Source organism: Peromyscus californicus, unplaced genomic scaffold, assembly GCF_007827085.1.
Source record: "Peromyscus californicus insignis strain IS unplaced genomic scaffold, ASM782708v3 Scaffold_3__1_contigs__length_106647218, whole genome shotgun sequence".
In the NCBI taxonomy this organism is placed as follows: domain Eukaryota; kingdom Metazoa; phylum Chordata; class Mammalia; order Rodentia; family Cricetidae; genus Peromyscus; species Peromyscus californicus.
Genome location: NW_026294551.1, coordinates 90,228,610 through 90,240,965, shown reverse-complemented (window position 1 = coordinate 90,240,965; position 12,356 = coordinate 90,228,610). Strand labels below are relative to the sequence as shown.

Sequence of the window (12,356 nt, the reverse complement as noted above, 5' to 3'; positions counted from 1 at the left end):
GTTGCTAGACATGGATAAGCCAGTCAATCGCCATCTGATCTAAGATGTAAAATTTTGCAGAGTAACACAGGTCAGCTGAGTCTTTCTTGGTTTGTGGGAACCGGGTAAAAGGGCTTCATCTTATTCCAAAGCACAGAACTGGTGATGTGTAGAATGCACCAATACCTAGGCATAGGTAGCTCTTGGAGCCCTACACCTTGGAGGTCCAGACTTTCTTATGGCAGCATGGCCCATGCCATTCAAATGGTGCCAAGTGAACTGGCTCTTTCTTCACTTCCAGTTGTCAGCAATGGTGTCTTTGCCCCGGTGAATTATGGGTAGGCTGACTTGGCTTTGCTGAAAGGGGTTTACTCTAAGCCACACCCAGTGGAACAGGACAGGGTAGAAACAGCCTTTGCTCCCCTGCCAGGCCCTCCTGTCCTCCTTCCTGACACTCCAGGAACAGGTTTTCCCAGTTGCCTCTGAGGGTTCCAAAGCACCCATTGCAGAACTCTGTTTACAAGGCGAGGAAGTGACCAGTCCTGCCGTCTGGAGAGAGGCCTTCCCTCTCCTACCCTGAGTAGACATGGCAGCCACACTGTCCAGCTATCCCGGCAAAATGCATCTGCCCTTAGTGTTAATAGACCTTAGTCGGAGGATGGCCCTATCAACCCCACAGAGACAGCATGGAGGTCCTGGGTGTTTCCATCCACATCCCTTCCCTGCCCCTCTGGCCTTGCAGTCCTGCACTATAGTGAGATTGCTCTTAGAAACCCCCCTTCTCCCCCTCTCCCAGTTGTCCTGAGTTACATTCCTATACTAGATATCTATTCTTAACATCTTAACATCTGTTCTCCCATAATAACACACTGCCACGTTCTTGGAAGAACAGATAGATTCATTTTATTTTGTTTTGCTTTTTTTTTTTCAACGAAGGGAACACATTCACATGAAAGAAAACAATGCCTTGACAGAGTTGGGGCTCAGATACCAGGAATACATTTGGGCTGAGGTAGAGGCCTTTGCCTAAGGGTCCGGTTCTTTTACCTCACAACTGAAAGGGTCAGAGTGACATCTATGAGTTGGAAAATGCTGGAGCTTTCTCTAGCTCACTTCCATCTCTGGGTGGGAGGGGGGAAGGCACCTTTCATGCCAGTCTGAATGCTTCTGATTGCAAGTGAGAACAATGACTTTTTGATGCCTTTCCTTTTGCAAGTGAGTGAATTACCCAGAGTTCCACAGGAGGACTAGCTAGTCAGATCAGGTCACATGCCTTTTCTCATTCTCTGTGAGGAGATTACATATTTGAATCAGGATTCGATTCAGTATTGAGCTAGGGATGGGGTTGCCTCACCTGAGGTTACTGGGGTTCTGTTTGCAGATATAAAAGTGGGGATAGCTTTTGGAGGGGGCACCAGTTCCTTCAGTACTTATGGGCTTTGAAGATTGCTACCACAGCCCCCACTTCTTACCACTCAGGCTATTCTCTCCATTTCTGTTTTTCGTAATTATCTCTTGGTCCCAAGGGCAGGGATTGCCTCTTGGTCTCCCAACTACAGTTGGCTCTATTTGGTACCTTGCTGGCAGCTGGTATTCATCTAATTCCTGTCCCTCATTTTATAGATTTTGGCTTAAAAGATCACAATCTCTCAAAATAGTCAGAAGTAACGAAAGGTCATAAGCTATTAACTTCTGATCTGATTTAATATCCAGAGTGATGGCTGCGTTTTCCTCTGTATCTGAACACAAGCTGGGTGTCCAGTCCTGGCGGCATGCTTTATAACTTGAGAAAAACAAAACAAAACAAACATTTCTCTTGGTTTTAGACTATCAGTGCAAAACTGATTAGACCGATTCTTCTCTGGGATGATGGGTCACTTCATTTAAGTAGCTGAGACTTTGTGAAAAACTAAGAAGGACTTGGAAATTCATTGGGAGGACATTCTGTGATCTATTAATGATGTCTGTCCAAAGAGCCGGAAGAGTGGTGGTGGCACAATTTTTGTGGATTCTGGGCAAGAAAATCTTGAAGATCCGACTCTCTCTAAAATTCTTGGACTCTCCTCTATGGTTAATACCTGAAATTCCAAGTGGCAGTTGTCTGGTTTCTTCTCCTGTTGCTTTGATAAAATACCCCACAAAAGCAGCTCAAGGGAGAAAGGGTCTCTTTAGCTTACAATTCCAGAATATAATCCATCATTGAAAAGTCAAGGTGGCAGGAACCTGAAGCAGCTGGCCACACCCACAGTCAAGAACAGACAGGAAATAAATGCCAGTGATTAGCTCACTTTCTTCACTTGCATACAGTTCAGAATCCCTCCTCCTAGGGAAAGTTGCTGCCCACAGTGGGCAGGTCTTTCTATCTCAATTAATATAATCAAGAAATGTCCCCTAGACATGGCCAAAGGGCAGTTTCCCAGCTGAGTCTAGATTGTGTTGAGTTGACAATTAAAAGTAACCATTGAGGCAACCTGGCACAACTAGGAATCTGGACTCTGACAAACCTGGGAGCTGAATGACCCTGGGTGTGTGTCTCTTCAAATACGACATTGCTTTTCTACCAGGGTTCCTCAGGCAGACAGAGCCAGAAATAAATAGATGAAGATGCTGATATAGAAGAGGACATAGGTATACAGAGGTGAATATATTTGCATGTGTATATCAGCAAGTGTTCCAGTATTATAATAAAATACCTTAGACAATCAACTTATAAAGAGAAAACATTTATTATGGCTTGCATTTGGAGCCAGATTGGGGTCCATGATCCAGTGGTTCTATTGCTTTTGGGTCAGGTGAGGCAATACACCAAGACAGAAGCGTGTGGCAGAGGCAAACCATTCAACCTTGTTGCTGAGAAACAAAAAATAAGGAGAGAATGGCATGTAGATCCCACAACAACATTCAAGGTCATGCATGCCCCTAATAACACAGAGTTATCCCACCTCTCAAAGCTGACATTCCTCTCAACAGTACCAGCCTGGGGATCAAGGCTGTAACACGTGAGCTCTGTGGGACACTCAACAACCAAACTACAGTTCTTCCCAAATATGCATTCATGCCACATGTATGCACATGTGCATATATGTCCACCTGTGTCAAAAAGCATGACTAATGCCTACTGATTGTTCAGCCACTCAACACATATGATGCATTGTCCATTATGCAATGAAGGGAACAGCTGGTATGTGAGATTCAGGAAGAAGCAACTATTTGGTCGTTGACCTCCTCAAGGACCTTTAAGGGCATTTCTCCAAATACAATCACATTGGGAATTAAGGCTTCAACATATGAGTTTGTCCAGGGACACAATTCAGCCCATAACCCTAGGTCATGCAGAACTGTGTGCTTGGGTGAAAGTGTAGATGGTATTTTCAGAGTGATGTGGAAGGCCAGAGAGGATTCTGAGCTTGAGGAGATTGCTCTGTCGGTAAAGAGCCTACTGTGCAGAAAAAAAGGACCTGAGTTCAGATCCCCAGCCCCCGCCTAAGAAATAGTCAGGTATAGCAGCAGGATACATCTGTAAGTCTGTAACACCTCTGCGGGTGGGGCGGGGGCAGAGACAAGTGTGTTCCAGGAGCTCATTGGTGAGCCAGCCTAGACAAATCAGGGAGCTCTAGGTTTAGGAGAGAGAGAGAGAGAGAGAGAGGGAGAGGGAGAGGGAGAGAGAGAGAGAGAGAGAGAGAGAGAGAGAGAGAGAGAGAGAACCATCAAAGGAGAAACTTGATGCAAACCACTGCCTCTACATCCTACATCCACATGTGCACAGACACCTGCTTGCAAATGCGTGTCTATGGATGAGGATGGAGGCCGGAGCCACAGGTGGAGGGACCGCTAGTCATGGCTTAGTGAGAAGCTGGATCCCCTCGGATTCTGATGGTGGCACTGATAAGGTTTGGGGTGTTTTGTGTCTCAAATCTGAGTTTTGACCTGGAGCAGAGTGTGAAAGTTAGGATCGGTTACTAAGAAGAGAATGACCGGGCTGGCAGTAACTAAACAATAATCTATGCAGGGCCCTGGGTTCCACCCCTGGAACCTTAGTAACAAAAGAGAGGAGAGGAAAAGGAAAATGGGGGAAACTGGGTGGAGCAGGAGTGGGCACAGAAGTCACGGTCCTGCGTGGGACAGATTCAGGGCCTTTCTAGATGGCAGAGACCTGTGCATACCAATTAAGTATATTTGCTGGTATTAGGATTTTTTTGTGTCAAAAACCAATGAATGTCCTTCCTGCACTTTATACACGTGCCCTCTTTGAACCCTCAGACTCCCAAGTGTGTGACATTTTGCTAGACTGTGAGGGTTTGTCACTTGAGAATGGTAAAGCAGACGTAGAGACGGAGACTTTGGAACATTCTGCCAGGTCCTCCTGCACACGAAGCACTGAGCAAAGTGGCCATCGCACAGTCAACCTCACTGGTGTGGTTGTAGTTTCCTGTCACCCACTGTACCACACACACTACCATTCAGTCTATGCTCTATACCGGCTGACTGGTGCAGATGCCACACAATGTGTACTGTGGGGACATGTCTGTGGGCAAAAAATACACATTTAAAGATTTTGGTGTGTGACTGTTCAGGCCCATCTCTTGTAGGCTCAAATTGGCATGTATTAAAGTCAGAAATGGATACTAAAAATAAACAACTGAACTGGGTTCAGTTCCCACCAACCCAGTCTAAGCAGGAAGCTGCTACACAGCAGGGAATTCTGATCTTCTGTCAGAGGCCCACCATGTTGCTTCTCTGTCTGTCCATGGAGTTAAAAATGCTTCGGATGAATACCTTACTACCCCGTAATCTGTTTCAGGATCTCTCTTGAACTTCACATCCCAAACTTTTCACCATTTAAGTGTACCTACACTGAACAATCCCCAAACTACACCCTCTTGCCCCTTCTGGAGCTGGTATTTTGAAAACTTCAGCAGCCAGGCCCCTGGGACTGGGCATTCCATCTCTTCCCTGCTTCTCTTGTCCCAGGGTGCTCTGTAGAGGTGACCTCGCTATTCTTCCTGACTCTGATAAATAGTGCGTTAGGGAGGTATCAGGAGAGGGCTGGGCGGAAGGGTATGTACGAGAGGATCCTTCCTTGTAGCTTATAGCACCAGTTGCCCCTAACCCACACAGGCCGTGCCGTGTCACCAAGGCTGGTAGGTTTAGACAGGTGGGAGCCTCTGAGAATCCTGTCTCACCAGCTGATAGGATTGAGAAGCCTAGGGATGCAAAACAAAGCAGGGGGATCCTGTGTTCCCACATGCACTTCCTGCTTACAAGGCGGGGGTAAGGCACTCGCAAGGTCTCCTTTCCTGCTCCAGTTGCTTCTGCTCCCTCTGAGATTCCCGACCTGCAAAGGCAAAGGGTGTTCCTTCTGTGCTGGCACAAATAATATGCCGGCTGGAAACATGAGCTCGAACACAAAGAAGGCTGGAAGCAGCCCATTTCCAAGTTAAAGTTCGTGACTGAGGTCGTCAGTCACAACCTAAGCCTTTCCATCCATTGTGAGTTTCTCCCCCATCTTGGTCCTGGTGAGATGATTCATTCTGGGTCAGGGAGAAAGCATCTACAAAGGCTAGAATAGCTAAGCCCTGCCCCTCCACCCTCACCCCATCTCACCCCACGCCTCCCAGGCGTGATCATACTTCCCTTTCCTTGACCTAACCTGAGGAGAGATGCATGCCAAACAAAAGGACTTTCTAGTTAGTGCTGGTGGCAACACGAGGCAAGAAGGTCCCTGAGAACACTCGAATGATCCAGAAGATGTCCCTTTGGCAGGATGGGTGGGGCATCACCTCTGCACATGGCTAACCTGGGCAGTTGGGCTCTCTCATGTGATAGGAATGTCCTGGAGCCCTGCTACTCCAGGGACGTGGAATGTTGGCCAAGCTTGTGAGAAACGCAGAACTTGTTCCAGGATAGCCAGGACTATTACACAGAGAAACCCTGTCTTGAAAAACAAAACAAGCAAAAAAAGAAATGCGTAACTTCAGGCCCTACCCCAGACTAGTGGCACCAGAATCTACATTCATTTCACAGATCCCAGGCGACTCCTGCCTGTGGACAGATGGAGAAATGCTGCTGTCCCTCTGTCCTCATTACAAGGACACCTGTGCTGACTTAGGACAATTTGTGCTTTTCAAAATCTCAGGGGCGCTGTGCTCTCAAAATCGATCTTATTTTTCACTTTACTGAGAAAAGTAGGTTTAATTCAGTTGAAGTGCTGGCTCTGCCGATTCCTGTTTGTAGCATGCCCATCACAGAAACCAAGGAAGTGCCATGTAGATTAATCTGGTGTGCCACCATCCACCATGCCCTCCTCCATCCTCCATGCCCTCCTCCATCCTTCATGCCCTCCTCCACCCTCCATGCCCTCCTCTATCCTCCACGCCCTCCTCCATCCTCCGTGCCCCCTCCATCCTCCATGCCCTCCTCCATCCACCACGCACTCCTCCATCCTCCATGCCCTTTTCCATCCACCATGCTTTTTGGCAGCCATGGTGACATAAAACTCATTAACACATCGGGCAGATGTGGCCGGAATCCAGTTTCTCCTATAATTTGTGTTAGCTGATAGATGGGTAGATTTTGCTAGAGGAGGAGCTAGGGGAAAATCCAGTGTCCAGAGAGCAGTCAGGAGGTCTTAGACAGTGGGCAGGAGCCAAATGAGGAAGGTTTACCTGGGACCTGGGGTGGAGGTGGGCCTAGGGCTGAGGGCTGGGCAGAATGCTTAGGAATTTTCTGTGATCGCTGTGATGAGAATGAGGTGGGAGCCTGGGAGACTAGCCTAGCTGTCTGGGGGTGGGTCACAGCAGTTGGCCCTGGGGGAGGGAGGTGCACAGCTCTGGGGGATTGGGCTGGAGGCTCGCTTACATCCTCTCTGCAGATGAGGTGTGCTCAGCTGCCCTGAGGTCCCTCTTCTCTCTGCTTCCCATCTTCCAAGAGATACTTCAGTCGGGGCCAAGGCTAACCCCGGAGTCCTGGGCCCTGCAGCGTTTCCCTTTGACGCTAACACTCCCTGCCCCATTCTTCTCTGCTGCCCTTGGTTTCTTTGTATTTGTGGTCACATTCATGGGGAGGGGTTGTAAGCCTGTAAATGAGGTGATCCCAAATCTGAAAGCCCCAAATCCCCAAATCCCCAAATCCTCCCAAACCTGAAAGGAGCATTGACGTCACTTCACAGATGGAGAGCCGTACGCCTGGCTTCCTGCACGGTCTCAGTCAAAGCAGGTGCAGCAAAGCAATTGGATAAAATCATCTCCAGGCTCTGTATGAGGTATATTTTGAAAAAAGTTGAATTCATATTTAAACGTTGGCCCCTTTCCTGAGATAGCTGAACATGTAGGCAAATATTCCCAAAGCCAGAAATCCAAGATCAAAATTTGCCAACCGTTTTGAGCTAGGGACACTCAACCTGGGTGTGTATGTACCAGAATGCTTGGACATAAAAAGAGAAATGTGATGGTGATGATGATGATGATGATGATGATGATGATGATGATGTGGTACAAGGCCCCTCCCTAATGCTGGTGTCATGTTTCTGGACTTTCCAGACTCCAGAGCAGTGAGCTGCTTTATGAAAGCCCCTCTATTCTTTATAAAAGAGTAAGTCTCTGGTATTCAGTTATAGCAACAGAAGACAGAGTAAGACAGCTCTGGGGATAAGATCACCCTGGATTTTCTGGGTGATTCCCCACATCCCAGAGGAGAAGAGAGCAGGAGAGAAGGAGGTAATGACTGGAGGCAGCCACAAGCCACGCAATGCCAGCAGCCACTGGGGCTGCAAGAGGAGCCAAGGTGTCCGCCTGGAGCTGCCCAGGATGGCAGCTTAGACACCCAGCCTCAGAACCACACGATAATGAACACCCAATCTGTGGTGATGTTCAATGGACACAGGAAAGGGACACAGAGCCTCCCCAAAGCCACAACAGGAACAAGAGAAGTGAATGAGTAGTGGTGGCCACTGCCATCATACAGAAGGCCTCCGAGGCTCCGAGAGGTAGAAGCAGCTGCTTCCAGCCACACCTCTAGTGAACATGGAATCCAGTTTTCCTGAGTCTATTCCGGAACATCCCACCTTTCTCCTCCTGTAGGCACTGAAGGATTATCAGCTAAGGCTCTCTGCAGCCAGGGCAGGTTTGCAGGGTCTGAAAGCAGCTTCCCCTGAACAGGCTAGCAGCTGCTTCTGGAAAGGGGTGGCTCTCAAAAGTTATCTCCCTTTCCATCTGGGTTAGTGCCCAGTTCCATTGAAAGACTCCCTCCCTCTTCCAAAAATAACAGTGGAAGACCAAGCCAGGAAAGCATCCGGGTTTGCAGGCGAGGCCTGCTTTGAATAACTTCATGATATTTGTGAAGCAGCTGTGCCTGGCACTCTTACAATTTTCCTATGGCAAGGTGAGGCTTAACAAACACCAAGCAAATGCCCAGAAATAACTGCATAAGAAAATACTGGGATCCTGAGTGGATCTGCCTTGGCTAAGTGTTATATTGCAAATACCAGCTTGTCCACAGACTCTGCTTCTTCCAGTTCTTTGAATTTCTGTGTCCTCACTGGAAGGGTGTGGAATTACTGCTGCTTTGGGCAATGGAATCCAAGACTTGGGTGGGTGGGTGACTTGTCCAAGGCCATGTTGATGGTCATAGAGGCTGGATTTCAGCCCCTTGTCTGACCTCAAGCCTGTTCTTTGGATTTCAGCCACAGGTTTTCACCTAGCTGTCACCTCCAGGGAGTCTGAGGCAGCTGGCTTGGGGCATGCCTTCCTGTGGGATTTTCCTCCCGAGACTGACTGGAATGTTCAGCAGCGGAGGTTAAGAACTGCTAATCCAGGTCACATGCTGCTCAGTCACCCTTTATTCCTGTGGGGTCTGCGGCTCTGGACTTAACCAACTGCAAACAGAAAGTCCTTGAACAAAAGCCCCCGTAGTGGAGCTGCAGATTGTTTTCTTGTCACTGTCCCCCAAACCACGCAGCAGAGCAGTCACCTATGCAGCAGTAACACTGTGTCAGAGACTATAAACCTACAAGAGAAGGTCAGGGTACACAGGAGGCTGTGTAAGGCCCATGAGCTCACTGTGTCATTTCATAGAAAGGGCTCAGACACTTGAGATCGGGGTATTTGTGGGGATCCTGGAGCCGGTCTCCTGTGGGTTTGGAGAGTTGTGCTGACTTCTCATCAGAACACAAAAGATGTGATTCTAGAACCACTGCCACCTTCCTGCGTTTCTATGCAAGGTCGAAAAGACAGCCAGGAGCCCTAGGAGACCACACACCTCCAGCTGTGGGCTTGCGCTGAGCAGGCTCTGTGAGTCGGTTTGCTACATGGCTCACTACATTGTCTTTATTTTACAGGGGAGGAAACCGAGGCACAGAGAGGCAGCTCGTTTGCACCAGGCTGGAGCATGGGTAGCTGTGGCTCCCAGGTTCCCTGTTGGCATCTCCTGTCCCCCGCGCCCCCAAGCACCAGGGCTGAGGCTCTGCCGGGTGCTCACAAGTCTCTATCTGTCTGTGTTCTGTCTTTTCTGTCTGTTGAGGTTGTGACATGGGCCTCAGTCAATGGCATGTGTGTGACAGGGTGGGAGCTGGGGTCTCTGCAACCCCCTCCAGGGCCTAGTGAGTTTAGCTGGGCTGGCAAGGGGCAGGAGGTGGATGGACCACCATCTGTTCTGGGGGTTTGGATGTATCCCCCAAGGCTTATGTGATGGAGGTTGGTACCCAGGAGGGTAGGTAATGGGAACAGTAAGAGGTGGGACCTGGTAGGAGATTGGTGGACGTGCTTGCTGTCATGGCCTTGATCCCTTGGGACCTTGGTTAGTTCTCCTTAAGGAGGTTGAATGGAAAAGTTAAGACCAGCCCCTTCCTGCTCTCGGGCTTCCTGTCTTGCTATGTGAACTCTGTGGTGCCATCAGCCAGGAGGTTGCTGTGGGATGGTCTGTATGTCAAATGTGTTGCTGATTGGTCAATGAATAAATCACTGATTGGCCCGTGGCTAGGCAGGAAGTGTAGGCGGGACAAGGAGGAGGATAGAGCTGGGAAGTGGAAGGCTGAGTGGGGGAGACACTGCCAGCCGCCATCAGGACAAGGAAGATGTAAAGTACCGGTAAGCCACAAGCCACGTGGCAAGGTATAGATTAATAGAAATGGATTAATTTAAGCTGTAAGAACAGTTAGCAAGAAGCCTGCCACGGCCATACAGTTTGTAACCAATATAAGTGTCTGTGTTTACTTGATCGGGTTTGAGCGGCGTGGGACTGGCGGGTGAGAGAGATTTGTCCTGACTGTGGGCCAGGCAGAAAAACTCTAGCAACAAATGGCGTCCAACGTGCTGGCAAGAGTTTCCACCTAAAACCTGAGAAAAAAGATTCTAAAATGGAGCTAAAAACAGCTTCCTAATTGTCTCTCTCAAATGAGCGGCAGCTGCCGGTTTGAGCTACTGGCGGGTTGCTAGCGTGCGCGCTCGACCTGCCCCCGTATGGCGGGAATGAAGCCTCTGCAAGTGGCACATTAAGCTGCATTGTGGATTTAGCCTTTGCTAGTACAAAACAAAAAAAGAGGTTTCTGGGCTACATGCTGCTTGGATAAAAGCATAGACCCACGATAGCTCCCAGAGCTGGCGGTAAGCATACCGTGCCATGTTGGGAAGCTGAGGTGGGCGGAGCCAGCAGCCACAGCTGCTACAGCTTAAAGCAACAGATTCATAATAAGACAGATTCAGATGTAATAGTTTAAAATGTGTGTAAAATATACGTAGGCTTAAAAGAGACAAAAAAAAAGGTGATATATACAGTATAGAAACAAATACATGGTTTAAAAAAAAAATAAAGTCTTTAAAGAGACAGTAAAATTAATATAAAAAATAAGCCACGTAGAGATGACTATTACACAGAGAGTCTGGATTGTGTTGTCTTTGGGATTCTTAACTACAGAGAGATATTTGATTGTAAAGGAAGCTGAGTTAAACCAGTATGTATATTTTAAAGATACTTTGACTTCAAAATTTGGATATAAGGATATGTTACTTTGGAAAGGAGACTCTGCTTTTGTTTCCACAGAAAGCCAGAGGCTATGGATTTGTTCCAGATTAAGACACATCAGGTTTGACCAGCCAAGACCACCTGAAAGGTCTCCGATGACACCATGGCCCAGATGATCCAACATCCAGAACCGTTTCAAGGCAACTGGCTCAGATGATACAGCCTCACGGACTACTCCATGATCCTAAAATTTTCTTTGTTTCCCCAGAAGATACAGCGCCCCCCTCCAGCAGGAAGTAGTAAGAGAAGCTACGCCCAAATTCCCAAATATACCAAGCTGACTTTGGAGATGTGTAAAGGTTAAAACCTTCCTTTTTAAGAAAAGAAAAGGGGAGGTGCTGTGGGATGGTCTGTATGTCAAATGTGTTGCTGATTGGTCAATGAATAAATCACTGATTGGCCCGTGGCTAGGCAGGAAGTGTAGGCGGGACAAGGAGGAGGATAGAGCTGGGAAGTGGAAGGCTGAGTGGGGGAGACACTGCCAGCCGCCATCAGGACAAGGAAGATGTAAAGTACCGGTAAGCCACAAGCCACGTGGCAAGGTATAGATTAATAGAAATGGATTAATTTAAGCTGTAAGAACAGTTAGCAAGAAGCCTGCCACGGCCATACAGTTTGTAACCAATATAAGTCTCTGTGTTTACTTGATCGGGTTTGAGCGGCTTGGGACTGGCGGGTGAGAGAGATTTGTCCTGACTGTGGGCCAGGCAGGAAAACTCAAGCAACAGGAGGTGACAAGCCAGAGCTGGTGGCCTGCTGTTGGGACTTCTGAGCTAAATAAATATCATTTCCTTATCAAGTACCTGGCCTTGGGTATTTTGTTACAGCAATGGAAAATGGCTCAGGACATTCCAGGGCCTGGCTTCCCCCTCAGTCCAACCCCTGTGCCCTCCTTCTTGGTTCATGGAGATTCTGTAGCCTCAGGTGAGGTCACGGTGGGGAGCACTGGAAAACAGAGCTCTTAAACTCCTTCAGCATTACTTCACCACCACCACCCCATCCCCATGCTTAATTTCGATCCTTACATTCTGTGTGAAGGTTGATTATAAGATAAAAATTAAATGGATAAATACAAGGGTCTGACCATTTGTGGAGCGAATTCTATGAAAGCAGCAAGAATTGGCACACACAGGGAATCAGTTTCTGTTTAATTCTCACAGCATGTGAGAGTCTGATGAGGGACACTGGGGCTCACAGCTCATATGACTTCCTTCAGATGGTCACATGGCCAGGAGATACAGGGTTACATCAGAGTGTGCCAGCCATTCTCCACAGCTCTGCCTACGGAGCCACGCTAGGGGCACTGGGGCTGTGCAGAGCACTTCCTGGGACCTGTGCAGTGACCTGACAGTCACATTGGG

The 12,356-nt window shown here is 48.3% G+C and overlaps 1 long non-coding RNA gene across 1 annotated transcript; it reads left to right on the top strand.

Moving 5' to 3' along the window:
* Nucleotides 1-6,808: 6,808 nt before the first annotated feature.
* On the top strand, nt 6,809-11,795 carry LOC128123005 (uncharacterized). Its single transcript, XR_008222557.1, has 3 exons — nt 6,809-7,240; nt 9,314-9,877; nt 11,727-11,795. It is a non-coding gene; the product is annotated as an uncharacterized LOC128123005 (long non-coding RNA).
* Nucleotides 11,796-12,356: the final 561 nt, after the last annotated feature.